Source organism: Macaca thibetana, chromosome 3 (assembly GCF_024542745.1).
Source record: "Macaca thibetana thibetana isolate TM-01 chromosome 3, ASM2454274v1, whole genome shotgun sequence".
Taxonomy (NCBI): domain Eukaryota; kingdom Metazoa; phylum Chordata; class Mammalia; order Primates; family Cercopithecidae; genus Macaca; species Macaca thibetana.
In genome coordinates, this window is record NC_065580.1 from 183,499,527 (window position 1) to 183,513,118 (window position 13,592).

Genomic DNA, 13,592 nt, shown 5'->3' on the forward strand with positions numbered 1-13,592 from the left:
AAACGGAGAGAAGCTTTCCGAGGAACTGCTTTGTGACGTGTGTATTGATCTCACAGATTTAAATCATTCTTTGGATTGAGCAGTTTGAAATCACTGTTTCTGTGGAACCTGAGAAAGGACATTTGGGAATGCTCTTAAGAATATACTGAAAAAGAAATACCCTCCGATAAAAACCAGAAGGAAGCTTTCTCTGAAACTTCTGTGTCATGTGAATTCCTCACACAATTAAGCTTCTGCTTTCTTTGAGCAGTATTCTAACACTGTTTTAGTTTAGTCAGCTAAGGGATAGCACTTTGAGGCTTATGGTGAAAACGGAAATATCTTCAGATAGAAACTGGAGAGAAGATTTTGGAGGAGCTGCTTTGTGACGTGTGAATTCCACTCACACAGTTATATTTTTATTCTCATAGAGGATTGGGGAATCCCTTTTGGAGAAATAGGTACCAGAGGACATTCGGGAGTAAGTGGACGACTATGTTGAAAAAAGAAATATCATTAGATAAAAAGTGCAAAGAAGCTTTCTGAGAAACTGCTTTGTGATGTATGCATTCCACTCAGGGAGTTATACCTCTTTTCTTGTAAGGCAGTGTTTGAACACTGTTCCTGTAAAACTAAAAAGATAGTAATCGTAGCACATTGAAGACTATTTCAAAATGTGAAATATCCTCAAGCAAAACCCAGAGAGAATCGTTCCAAGAAACTGTTCTCTGACATGTGCATTCATTTCATAGAGGTAAAGCTAACCTTATATTGCCCAATTTGGAAATTCTGTCTTTGAAAAATCTGAGAAGGGCTAGTAATTGGTGCCTGGAGGCCCATGGTGAGCAAGGAAGAGTCTTCCTTTGAAAACTGGAGAGACGCCTTCTTAGCAACTGCTTTGGGATGTGTGTATTCATCTCATAGAGTTAAACCATTCTTTGGATTGAGCAGTTTGAAATCACTGCACCTGTGGAATCTGAAGAAGGACATTTGGGAATGCTCTTTAGAATATGGAGAAAGAAATATCCTCATATAAAAACTAGAAGCAAGCTTTCTGTGAAACTGCTATTCATCATGTGAATTCTTCTCACTCATTTAAGCTTTTCTTTTCATTGAGCTGTTTTCTAACACTGTTTATATTTAGCGTGTAAAGGGATATTAGGGATCGCTTTGAGGCTTACGGTGAAAAAGGAAATAAGTTCAGATAGAAACTGGAGAGATCTTTTCGAGGAACTGATTTGTGACATGTGCGTTCCACTCACAGTGTTTTACCTCCCTTCTCATACAGATTCAGGGAAACCCTTTTGTAGGAAAAGGTTCCAAGAGATATTTGGGGGCACATTAATGCCTAAGGTGAAAAAGAAAATAGCCTCAGACTAAAACTGGAAAGACGCTTTCTGTGAAACTGCTCTCTTGTATGTGCATTCATCTCACATAGATAAAGCTTTCTTTATGTTACGTAGCTTGGAAACTCCATCATGGACGGACCTGCGAAGGGAAATTCAGGAGTACAGTGAAAAATGAAATAACATCAGATGAAAACTGGAAAGAAGCTTTCTGTGAATCTCCTGTTTGCTATGTTTATTCAGCTCATATAGATAAAGTTTTCTTTACATTATGCAGCTTGGAAATTCTGTCATGTACAGGTCTGCGAAGGCACATTCCGGAGTACATTCAGGCCTATGTTGAAAAAGAAAATATCTTCAGATCAAAACTGGACAGAAGCTTTCTAAGAAACTGCTTTGTGATGTATGCATTCCACTCAGGGAGTTATACCTCTTTTCTCCTAAGGCAATGTTTGAACACTGTTCTTGTAACACCGAAAAATTGATATTTCGGAGCACATTGAATAATATGGCAAAAAGTGAAATATCCTCAAATAAAATCCAGAAGGAAGAATTCCAAGAAACTGCTCTCTGATACATGCATTAATTTCTCAGAGTTAAAGATTACTCTACACTGCCCACTTTGGAAACTCTGTCTTTGAGGAATCTGTGACGGGATATTAAGTGGCACCCAGAGGCCTGTGGTGAACAAGGATATCTCTTCCATTGAAAAGTGTAGAGAAGTTTCTGAAGAACCTCCTATGATCTGTGTTTTCATCACATAGAGTTAAATCATTCTTTGGTTTGAGCAGTTTGAAATCACTGTTTCTGTGGAATCTGAGGAAGGACATTTGGGAACGCTCCTTGGAATATGGAGAAAGAAATGACCTCAGGTAAAATCCAGAAGGAAGCTTTCTGTGAAACTGCTCTGTGTTGATTTAATTCCTCTCACTCAGTTTCACTCCTCTTTTCATTGAGTAGTTTTCTAAACCTGTTTATGATAAGCGTGTGAAAGGATATTCGGGAGTACTTTGAGGCTTATGGTGAAAAAGGAAATATATTCAGACCGAAACTGGAGAGAAGCTTTCCGAGGAACTGCTTTGTTATGTGTGGATTCCACTCACAGTGTTATGCCACTCGTCTCATACAGCATCAGGGAAACCCTTTTGGAGAAAAAGGTCCCAAGTGATGTTCGGGAGCACATTGATGCCTATGGTGAAAAGGGATATAGCCTCAGACAAAAACGGGAAAGAAGCTTTCAATGAAACTGCTCTGTGATATGTGTATTCATCTCCCACAGGTAAAGCTATCTTTACATTATGCAGCTTGAAAACTCGGTCATGGATGGATCCACAAAGGGACATTCGGGAGCACATTCAGCACAATGGTGAAAAAGGAAATATCTTCAGATAAAAACTGGAAAGAAGCATTCTGTGAATCTACTTTTTGCTATGTTTATTCATCTCACATAGATAAATCTTTCTTTACATTACGCAGCTTGGAAACTCCGTGATGGATGGATCCGTGAAGTGACATTCGGGCTCACATTCAGGCCTATGGTGAAAAAGGAAATATCGTCAGAAAAAAACTGGAAAGAAGCTCTCTGAGAAACTGCTTGGTGATGTGTGCATTCCACTCATGGAGTTATACCTTTCTTTTCATAAGGCACTGTTTGAACACTGTTCCTGTAAAACTAAAAAAGTGATATTTGGAGCACATTTAAGACTATGGCGAAAAGTGAGATGTCGTTCAGTAAAACCCAGAAAAAAGCATTCCAAGAAGCTGCTCTCTGAAATGTTCATTCATTTCACAGAGTTAAAGCTTCCTGTGCATTTCCCAGATTGGAAAATCTGCCTTTGAGGATTCTGTGAAGGAATACTAAGTGGCAACCAGAGGACTGTGGCGAGCAAGGAAATGTTTTCCATTGAAAATTGGAGAGAAGCTTTCTGAGCAACTCTTTTGTGATGTTTGTATTCATTGCATAGAGTTAAATCATTCTTTGGATTGAGCAGTTTGTAATCACTGTTTCTGTGGAATCTGAGAGAGGACATTTGGGAACACTCTTTAGAATATCCTGAGAAAAAAATAACCTCAGATGGAAACCAGAAGGAAGCTTTCTCTGAAACTGCTCTGTGATGCGTGGATTCCACTCATACAGCTAAGCTTCTCTTTTCATTCAGCAGTATTCTGACACTGGTTTTTTTTTTTTTTTTTTTTTTTACCAAATAAGTGTTTAATTGTTAAAAGTGGAAGAAATTGGCAACAAATCTAAGTTCAAAATATAAAGCAAACTCTTAAATTTTGCTTGATGAAATAGTTAATCGCATTTTCCATAGCAAAAGTTTTACTGTAATTATCTAATTATATGAGAGCTTTGCTTTACTCTGCTTGTATATACAATGATTTTATTGGTGTTTTATGAGAGTTAAAAATCTCATGAATTTACTTTAGCTAAAAGCATAATTTACCAAGGGGAATTTTAATACTGTGAGAAACATAACCTTCAAAAGTATTGAATTGAGTTCTAGTTATTAGGAAGTAGCTTATTGACATTACACTAAATTATCTCTAAAATACTTGAAAATATTTAGCATTTGAACATGTCAGCAAATTAAAAAAAGAAAAGAAATTCACCATCCATTTACACTCGATATTTTCACATCTGGAGAAACTGTCACAGATGTAAATTGTTTCCAGAATGTTCCAAAGCTCACCAGTGGCAGAGCCAGGAGCTGAATCAATCTAGTGTATTACTATGTATCATATATACTTGTTACTTTTATGTTCTCATGAATGTACTAGGTAATAACATGGAAAAAGTAAAAATATATACACACATATGTGTTTAATATTCCTTCTTAATGAAAAATGACAATTTAAAAAACAGTGATTCCTTCTATGTGCTAATGGCTTCTTTAGCTTCATAGAGGGTATTGAGCCTTACTGAATTTGTTATAAAAATCGAAGATGCTGTTAAATTTATTTTTTTATAGCCATCCCATTACTGGGTATATACCCAAAGGAGTATAAATCATGCTGCTATAAAGACACATGCACACGTATGTTTATTGCGGCACTATTCACAATAGCAAAGACTTGGAATCAACCCAAATGTCCATCAGTGACAGACTGGATTAAGAAAATGTGGCACATATACACCATGGAATACTATGCAGCCATAAAAAAGGATGAGTTTGTGTCCTTTGTAGGGACATGGATGCAGCTGGAAACCATCATTCTCAGCAAACTATCACAAGAACAGAAAACCAAACACCACATGTTCTCACTCATAGGTGGGAACTGAACAATGAGATCACTTGGACTCGGGAAGGGGGACATCACACACCGGGGCCTATCATGGGGAGGGGGTGTGGGGGGAGGGGAGAGGGATTGCATTGGGAGTTATATCTGATGTAAATGACGAGTTGATGGGTGCTGATGAGTTGATGGGTGCAGCACAGCAACATGGCACAAGTATACATATGTAACAAACCTGCACGTTATGCACATGTACCCTAGAATTTAAAGTATAATAATAATAAATAAATTTTAAAAAAAGAGTATACTGAAAAAGAAATGCCTTCCAATAAAAACCAGAAGGAAGCTTTCTGTGAAACTTCATTTTGTCATGTGAATTCCACTCACACAGTTAAGTTTCTGTTTTCATTGAGTAGTATTCTAACACTGTTTTAGTTTAGTCAGCAAAGGGATAACGGGAGCACTTTGAAGCTTATGGTGCAAATGGAAACATCTTCAGAAAGAAACTGAAGAGAAGACTTCCGAGGCACTGCTTTGTGACGTGCGCATTCCACTCACACAGTTATACTTTTCTTCTCATATAGGATTGGGGAATTCCTTTTGGAGAAAATGGTACCAGGGACAATGGGGTTATATGGGCAGCTATGGTGAGAAAGGAAGAATCATCAGATAAAAACGAGAGAGAAGTTTTCTGAGTAACTGCTTCATGATGTCTGCATTCCACTCAGGGAGTTATACCTTTCTTCTCATAAGGCACTCTTTGAACACTGTTCCTTAAAACAAAAAGGTGATATTTGGAGCACATTTAAGACTATGGCAAAAAGTGAGATGTCGTTCAATAAAACCCAGAAAGAAGCATTCCAAGAAACTGCTCTCTGACGTGTCCATTCATTTCACAGAGTTAAAGCTTCCTGTGCATTTCCCAGTTTGGAAAGTCTGTCTTTGAGGATTCTGCAAAGGGATATTAAGTGGCAAATGGAGGACTGTGGCGAGCAAGGAAACGTCTTCCGTTGAAAACTGGAGAGAAGAATTCTTAGCAGCTGTTTTGTGATGTGTGTATTATTCTCATAGAGTTAAATCATTCTTTGGATTGAGCAGTTTGAAATCACTGTTTCAGTGGAATCTAAGAGAGGACATTTGGGAACACTCTTTGGAATATCCTGAAAAAGAAATAACCTGAGATAGAAAAGAGAAGGAAGCTTTCTGTGAAATGGCTCTGTGTCACGTGGATTCCGCTCAAAGCTTTCTGTAAAGGGATATTAAGTGTGCCTGGAGGCTTGTGGTGAGAAAGGAAACGTCTTCCGATGAAAACTGGAGAGAAGCTTTCTGAGCAACTGGTTTGTGATGAGTGTATTTGTCTCATAGAATTAATCCATTCTTTGGATTGAGCAGTTTGAAATCACTGTTTCTGTGGAATCTGAGAGAGGACATTTGGGAACGTTGCTTGGAATATAGAGAAAGAAATACCCTAAGGTAAAATCCAGAAGGAAGCTTTCTTTGAAACTGCTCTGTATCGTCTTAATACCTCTCGCTCAGTTAAGCCTCTCTTTTCATTGAGCAGTTTTCTAACCCTGTTTATGTTTAGCATGTGAAGGGATATTTGGGAGCGCTTTGAGGCTTACAGTGTAAAACGATATATGTAAACACCGAAACTGGAAAGAAGCTTTCTGAGGAATTTCACTGTGATATGTGCATTCCACTCATGGTGTTATACCTCTCTTCTCATACAGCATAGGGGAAACCTTTTTGGAGAAATAGTTACCAAGTGATATTCAGGAGCATATTGATGCTTATGGTGAAAATGGAAATAGCCTCAGACAAAAACTGGAAGAAGCTTTATATGAAACTACTCTGTGATATGTGTATTCATCTCACATAGATAAAGTTTTCTTTACATTACACAGCTTCGAAACTCTGTCATGGATGGATCCATGAAGGGACATTCGGGAGGACATTGAGGACTATGGTGAAAAAGGAAATATATTCAGACAAAAATTGGAAAGAAGCTTTCTGTGAATCTGCTTTATGATAAATATGTCTATTCATCTCACATAGATAAAACTTTCTTTCTATTAGGCAGTTTTGAAACTGCGTCATGGACAGATTCATGATGGGACATTGGGAGAACATTCAGGCTTGTGAGGAAATAGGAGATATCTTCAGATAAAAACTGGAGAGAAACTTTCTGAGAAACTGCTTTGTGATGTGTGCATTCCACTCAGGATGTTATACCTCTTTTCTCATATGGCAGTGTTTGAACACTGTTACTGTAGAACTGAAAAAGTGATATTTTGCAGTCCATTGAAGACTATGGCAAAAAGTGTAATATGCTGAAATAAAACACATAAAGAAGCGTTGCAAGAAACTGTCCTCTGACAAGTGCATTTATTTCAGAGAGTTAAAGCTTACACTACGTTGCCCAGTTTGGAAACTGTCTTTCAGGAATCTGGAAAGGGATATTAAGTGTTGCCTGGAGGCTTGTGGTGAGAAAGGAAACGTCTTTCAATGAAAACTGGAGAGAAGCTCTGGGAGCAACTGCTTTGTGATGAGTGTATTCATCTCATAGTGTTAAATCATTCTTTGGATTCAGCAGTTTGAAATCACTGTTTCTGTGGAACCTGAGAAAGGGCATTTGGGAACACTCTTAAGAATATGCTGAACAAGAAATACCCTCTGAGAAAGACCAGAAAAAAACTTTCTGTGAAACTTCTCTAGATCTCGTGAAGTCCACTTGCAGAGTTAAGCTTCTGTTTTCTTTTCTTTTTTTTTTTTTTTTTGAGACGGAGTCTCACGCTGTTGCCCAGGCTGGAGTGCAGTGGCGCGATCTCGGCTCACTGCAAGCTCCGCCTCCTGGGTTCACGCCATTCTCCTGCCTCAGCCTCCTGAGTAGCTGGGACTACAGGCGCCCGCCACCGCGCCCGGCTAATTTTTTGTATTTTTAGTAGAGACGGGGTTTCACTGTGGTCTTGATCTCCTGACCTTGTGATCCGCCCGCCTCGGCCTCCCAAAGTGCTGGGATTACAGGCTTGAGCCACCGCGCCCGGCCAAGCTTCTGTTTTCATTGAACAGTATTCTAACATGGTTTTAGGTTAGTCAGCTAAGGGATACTCGGGAGCGCTTTGAGGCTTATTGTGAAAATGGAAATATCTTCAGATAAATACTGGAGAGAAGATTTCCGAGGAGCTGCTTTGTAACGTGTACATCCCACTCACAGAGTTACACTTTTCTTCTCATAGAGGATTGGGGAAACCCGTTTGGAGAAAAAGCTACCAGGGGACATTCGGGAGTATATGGACAGCTATGGTGAAAAAGGAAATATCCTCAGACAAAAACTGGAAAGAAGCTTTCTGTGAAATTGCTTTGTGATAGATATGTCTATTCATCTCACATAGATAAAACTTTCTTTCTATTATGCAGTTTTGAAACTGTGTCAGGAATGGATTCACAAAGGGACATTCGAGAACACATTCAGGCCTGTGGGGAAATAGGACATATCTTCATATAAAAACTGTAGAGAAGCATTATAAGATACTGTTATGTGATGTGTGCATTCCACTCAGGGAGTTATACCTTTTTTCTCATAAGGCGGTGTTTGAACACTGTTCCTGTAAAACCAAAAAACTGATATTTCAGAGCTCATAGAAGACTATGGCGAAAAGTGAAATTTCCTGAAATAAAAGCCAGAGAGAAGAAGTTCCAAGAAACTGCTCTCTGACATGTGCATTCATTTCAGAGAGTTAAAGCTTACTCTACATTTGCCAGTTTGGAAAGATTGTCTTTGAGGATTCTGCGAAAGGATATTAAGTGGCGACCGGAGGCCTGTGGCTTTCGGTGAAACTGCTCTGTGTCATCTTAATTTCCCTCTCTTAGGGACTTAACTCTCTTTTCATTGAGCAATTTTCTAACCCTGTTTATGGTTATCATGTGAGGGGATATTCGGGATCACTTTGAGGTTTACGGTGAAAATGAAAATATGTTCAGACCTACACTGGAGAGAAGCTTTCGGAGAAACTGTTTTGTGACGTGTGCATTCCACTCACTCTGTTATACCTCTCTTCTCATACAGCATGTTGGAAACCCTTATGCAGAAAAACGTACCAAGTGATATTCAGGAGCATGTTGATGCCTATGGTGAAAAGGGAAACAGCCTCAGACAAAAACTGGAAAGAAGCATTCAATGAAACTACTCTGTGATATGTGTACTCATCTCACATAGATAAAGCTTTCTTTACATTACGCAGCTTGGAAAATCTCTCATGGACAGATGCACGAAAGGACATTCTGGAGCACATTCAGGACTATGGTGAATGAGGAAATATCTTCAGATAAAAACTGAAAAGAAGCTTTCTGTGAATCTGCTTTTTGCTATGTTTATACATCTCACATAGATAAAGCTTTCTTTACATTACACAGCTTAGAAACTCCATCATGGATGGATCTGCAAAGGGATATTTGGGATCACTTTTAGGCCTATGGTGAAAAAGGAAATATCTTCAGATAAAAACTGGAGAGAAGCTTTCTGAGAAACTGTTTTGTGATATGTGCATTCCACCCATGGACTTATACCTTTCTTCTGATAAGGCACTGTTTGAACACTTTTCCTGAAAAACTAAAAAAGTGATATTCGGAGCCATTTGAAGACTATGGCGAAAAGTGAAATGTCATCAAATATAACCCAGAAAGAAGCATTCCAAGAAACTACTCTTTGACATATTCATTCATTTCACAGAGTTAGAGCTTACTCTACATTTCCCAGTTTGGAAAGTCTGTCTTTGAGGATTCTGTGAAGTGATATTAAGTGGTGACTGGAGACCTGTTGCGAGCAAGGAAATGTCTTCCATTGAAAACTGGAGAGAAGCTTTCTGAGCAATTCTTTTGTGATGTTTGTATACATCTCATATAGTTAAATCATTCTTTGGATTGAGCAGTATGAAATCACTGTTTCTGTGGAATCTCAGGAAGGACATGTAAGAACGATCTTTAGAAAACGGAGAAGAAATATCCTTTGATAAAAATGAGAAGGAAGCTTTCTGTGAAACTGTTATGTGTCGTGTGTATTCCTCTCACTCAGTTTAGCTTCTCTGTTCAATGGGCACTTTTCTAACACTGTTTATGCTTAGCGTGCAAAGGAATATTTGGGAGCACTTTGATGCTTATGGTGAAAAAGGAAATATGGCCAGATAGAAACTGGAGACGGCATTTCCGAGGAACAGCTTTGTGACATGTGCATTCCACTTACAGTGTTATACCTCTCTTCTCATACAGCTTCAGGGAAACTCTTTTGAAAAATAAGGTACCAAGGGATATCCGGGAACATAATGACACCTATGGTGAAAAGATAAAGAGCCTCAGACAAAAACTCTAAAGACGCTTTCTGTGAAAGTACTCTTTGATAAGTGTATTCATCTCTCATTGATAAAGCTTTCTATATGCTACGCAGCTTGAAAACTCTGTCATGGATGGATCCGCAAAGGGACATTCGGGAGCACATTCAGGACTATGATGAGAAGTGAAATATCTTCAGATAAGAACTGGAGAGAAGCTTTCTGGGAAACTGCTTTGTGATGGGTGCATTCCACTCAGGGAGTTATACCTCTTTTCTCATAAGGCAGTGTTTCAACCCTGTTCCTGTAAAACCGTAAAAGTAATTTTTTGGAGCGCATGGAAGACTATGGCGAAAAGTGAAATATCCTGAAATAAAACCCAGAAAGAAGTATTCCAAGAAACTGCTCTCTGATATGTGCATTCATTTCAGAGAGTTAAAGCTTACTCTACATTTCCTAGTGTGGTAAGTTTGTCTTTGAGGATTCTGTAAAAGGATATTACGTGGCAACCATAGGTCAGTGGCAAGAAAGGAAATGTCTTCCGTTGAAAACTGGAGAGAAGCTTTCTGCGCAACTGCTTTGTGATGTGTGTATTCATCTCATAGAGTTAAACCATTTTTTGGATTGAGCAGTTTGATAAAACTGTGTCTGTGGAATCTGAGGAAGTACATTTGGGAACGTTCTTTAGATAAGGAGAAATAAATATCGTCATATAAAACCAGAAGGAAGCTTTTTGTGAAACTGCTGTGTGTCGTGTGAATTGCTCTCACTCAGTTAAGCTTCTCTGTTCATTGAACAGTTTTCTAAAACTGTTTATGTTTAGCATGCAAAGGGACATTCGGGAGTGCTTTGAGGCTTACGGTGAAAAAGGAAATATGGTCAGATAGAAACTGGAGAGAAGTTTTCTGAGGAACAGCTTTGTGACATATGCATTCCACTCACAGTGTTATACCTCTTCTCATACAGCATCGGGGAAACTCTTTTGTGGAAAAATGTACCAAGGGATATTCAAGAGCAGGTTGACACCTATGGTGAAAACAGAAAGAGTCTCAGACAAAACCTGGAAAGAAGCATTTGGTGAAACTGCTCTGTGATATGTGTATTCATCTCACATAGATTAAGCTTTCTTTACATTACGCAGCTTGGAAACTCTGTCATTCATGGATCATGAAGGAACATTCGAGAGCACATTCAGGACTGTGACAAAAAAGGAAGTATCCTCTGACAAAAACTGGAAAGAAGCTTTGTGTGAATCTGCTTTTTGCTATGTTTATTCATCGCACATAGATAAAACTTTCTTTATTTTACACAGTTTGGAAACTCCATCATGGATGGATCCGTGAAGGGACATTCAGAAGCACATTCAGGCCTATGGTGAAAAAGGAAATAACTTGAGATAAAAACTGGAGAGTAGCTTTCTGAGAATCTGCTTTGTGATCTGTGCATTCCTCTCAGGGAGTTATACCTCTTTTCTCTTAAGGCAGTGTTGGAACATCATTCATGTAAAACTGAAAAAGTGATACTTCAGAGTGCTTTGAAGACTATGGCGAAAAGTGAAACATCCTCAAATAAAACAAAGAAAGAAGCATTCCATGAAACAGCGCTCTGATATGTACATTAATCTCACAGAGTTAATTTTTACTCTACGTTTCCCTGAATGTAAACTCTGTCCTTGAGGAATATGTGATGGGATATTACGTGGCGCCTGGAGGCCTCTGGTGAGCTAGGAAATGTCTTCTGATGAAAACTGGAGAGAAGCTTTCTGAGCAACTGCTTTTGATGTGTGTATTCATCACATAGAGTTAAACCACTCTTTGGATTGAGCAGTTTGAAATCACTGCGTCTGTGAAATCTGTGGAAGGACATTTGGGAATGCTCATTAGAATATGGAAAAAGAAATATTCTCAGATAGAAACCAGAAGGAAGCTTTCTGTGAAACTGCTCTGTGTCATGTGAATTCCTCTCACTCAGTTAAGCTTCTCTTTTCATTGAGTTGTTTTCTACCACTGTTTATGTTTACCATGAGAAGGGATATTCGTGAGTGCTTTGAGGCTTATGGTGAAAAAGGAAATATGTTCAGATAGTAACTGGACAGAAGCTTTCTGAGGAACTGCTTTGTGACGTGTGCATTCCACTCACAGTGTTATACCTCTCTTCTCATACAGATTCTGTGAATCTTTTTTGGAGGAAAAGGTACCAAGGGATATTCGGGGACATATTGACGAATATGTTGAAAAATGATATAGCCTCAGACTAAAACTTCAAAGAAGCTTTCTGTGAAATTACTCTGTTGTATGTGTATTCATCTCACATAGATAAAGCTTTCTTTACGTTATGCAGCTTGGAAACTGTCATGGACGGATCTGCGAAGGGACATTTGGGAGTAAATTCAGGAGTATGGTGAAAAACGAAATATTTCAGATGAAAAATGGAAGGAAGCTTTCTGTGAATCTGCTTTTTGCTATGTTTATTCATCTCACATTGATAATGCTTCCTTTACATTATGCAGCTTGGAAATTCTGTCATGGACGGTCTGCGAAGGGACATTCCGGAGTACACTCAGGCCTATGTTGAAAATGGAAATATCTTTAGATAAATACTGGAGAGAAACTTTCTGAGAAACTGCTTTGTGTTGTGTGCATTCGACTCAGGGAGTTATACCTCTTTTCTCATAAGGCAGTGTTTGAACATTGTTCCTGTAAAACTGAAAAAGTGACATTTTGGAGTGCATTGAAGACTATGGTGAAAAGTGAATTACCCTCAAATGAAATCCAGAAAGAAGCTTTCCAAGAAACTACTCTCTGATATGGGCATTCATTTCACAGATGTAAAGCTTACTGTACATTGTCCACTTTGGAAACTCTGTCTTTGAGGAATCTAAGAAGGGATATTTAGTTACGCCCAGAGGCCTGTGGTGTGAATGGAAATATCTTCCGTTGAAAACTGGAGAGAAGCTTTATGAGCAACTGCTTTCTGATGTGTGTATTCATCTCATAGAGTTAAATCATTCTTTGTATTGAGCAGTTTGAAATCAAGGTTTCTGTGGACTCTGATAAAGGAATTTGGGAACACTCTTTAGAATATGCTTTAAAAAAATACACTCAGATAAAAAGCAGAAGGAAGCTTTCTGTGAAACTGCTCTGTGTCGTGTTAATTCCACTCACACAGTTCAGCTTCCCTTTTCATTGAGCAGTATTCTAACACTGTGTTTAGTCTGCAAAGGGATATGCGGGAGTGCTTTAAAACTTATTGTGAAAACGGAAATATCTTCAGAGAGAAACTGGAGAGAAGATTTCCGAGGAGCTGCTTTGTGATGTGTGCATTGCACTCACAGAGTTATACCTTTGTTCTCATAGAGGACTGAGGAATCCTTTTTGGATAAAAAGCTACCAAGGGATATTTGAGAGTATATGTATGGCTATGGTGAAAAAGGAAATATCCTCAGACAAAAACTGGAAAGAAGTTTTCTGTGAAACTGCTTTGTGATAGATATGTTTATTCATCTCACATAGATAAAACTTTCTATATATTACGCAGTTTGGAAACTTCGTCATGGAATGATCCACGCAGGGACATTTGGTAGTTCATTCAGGCCTATAGTGAAAAAGAAAATATATTCAGATAGAAACTGGAAAGAAGTGTTTTGGGGAACTACTTTGTGACGTGTGCATTGAACTCACAGTATTGTACCTCTCGTATCATAGAG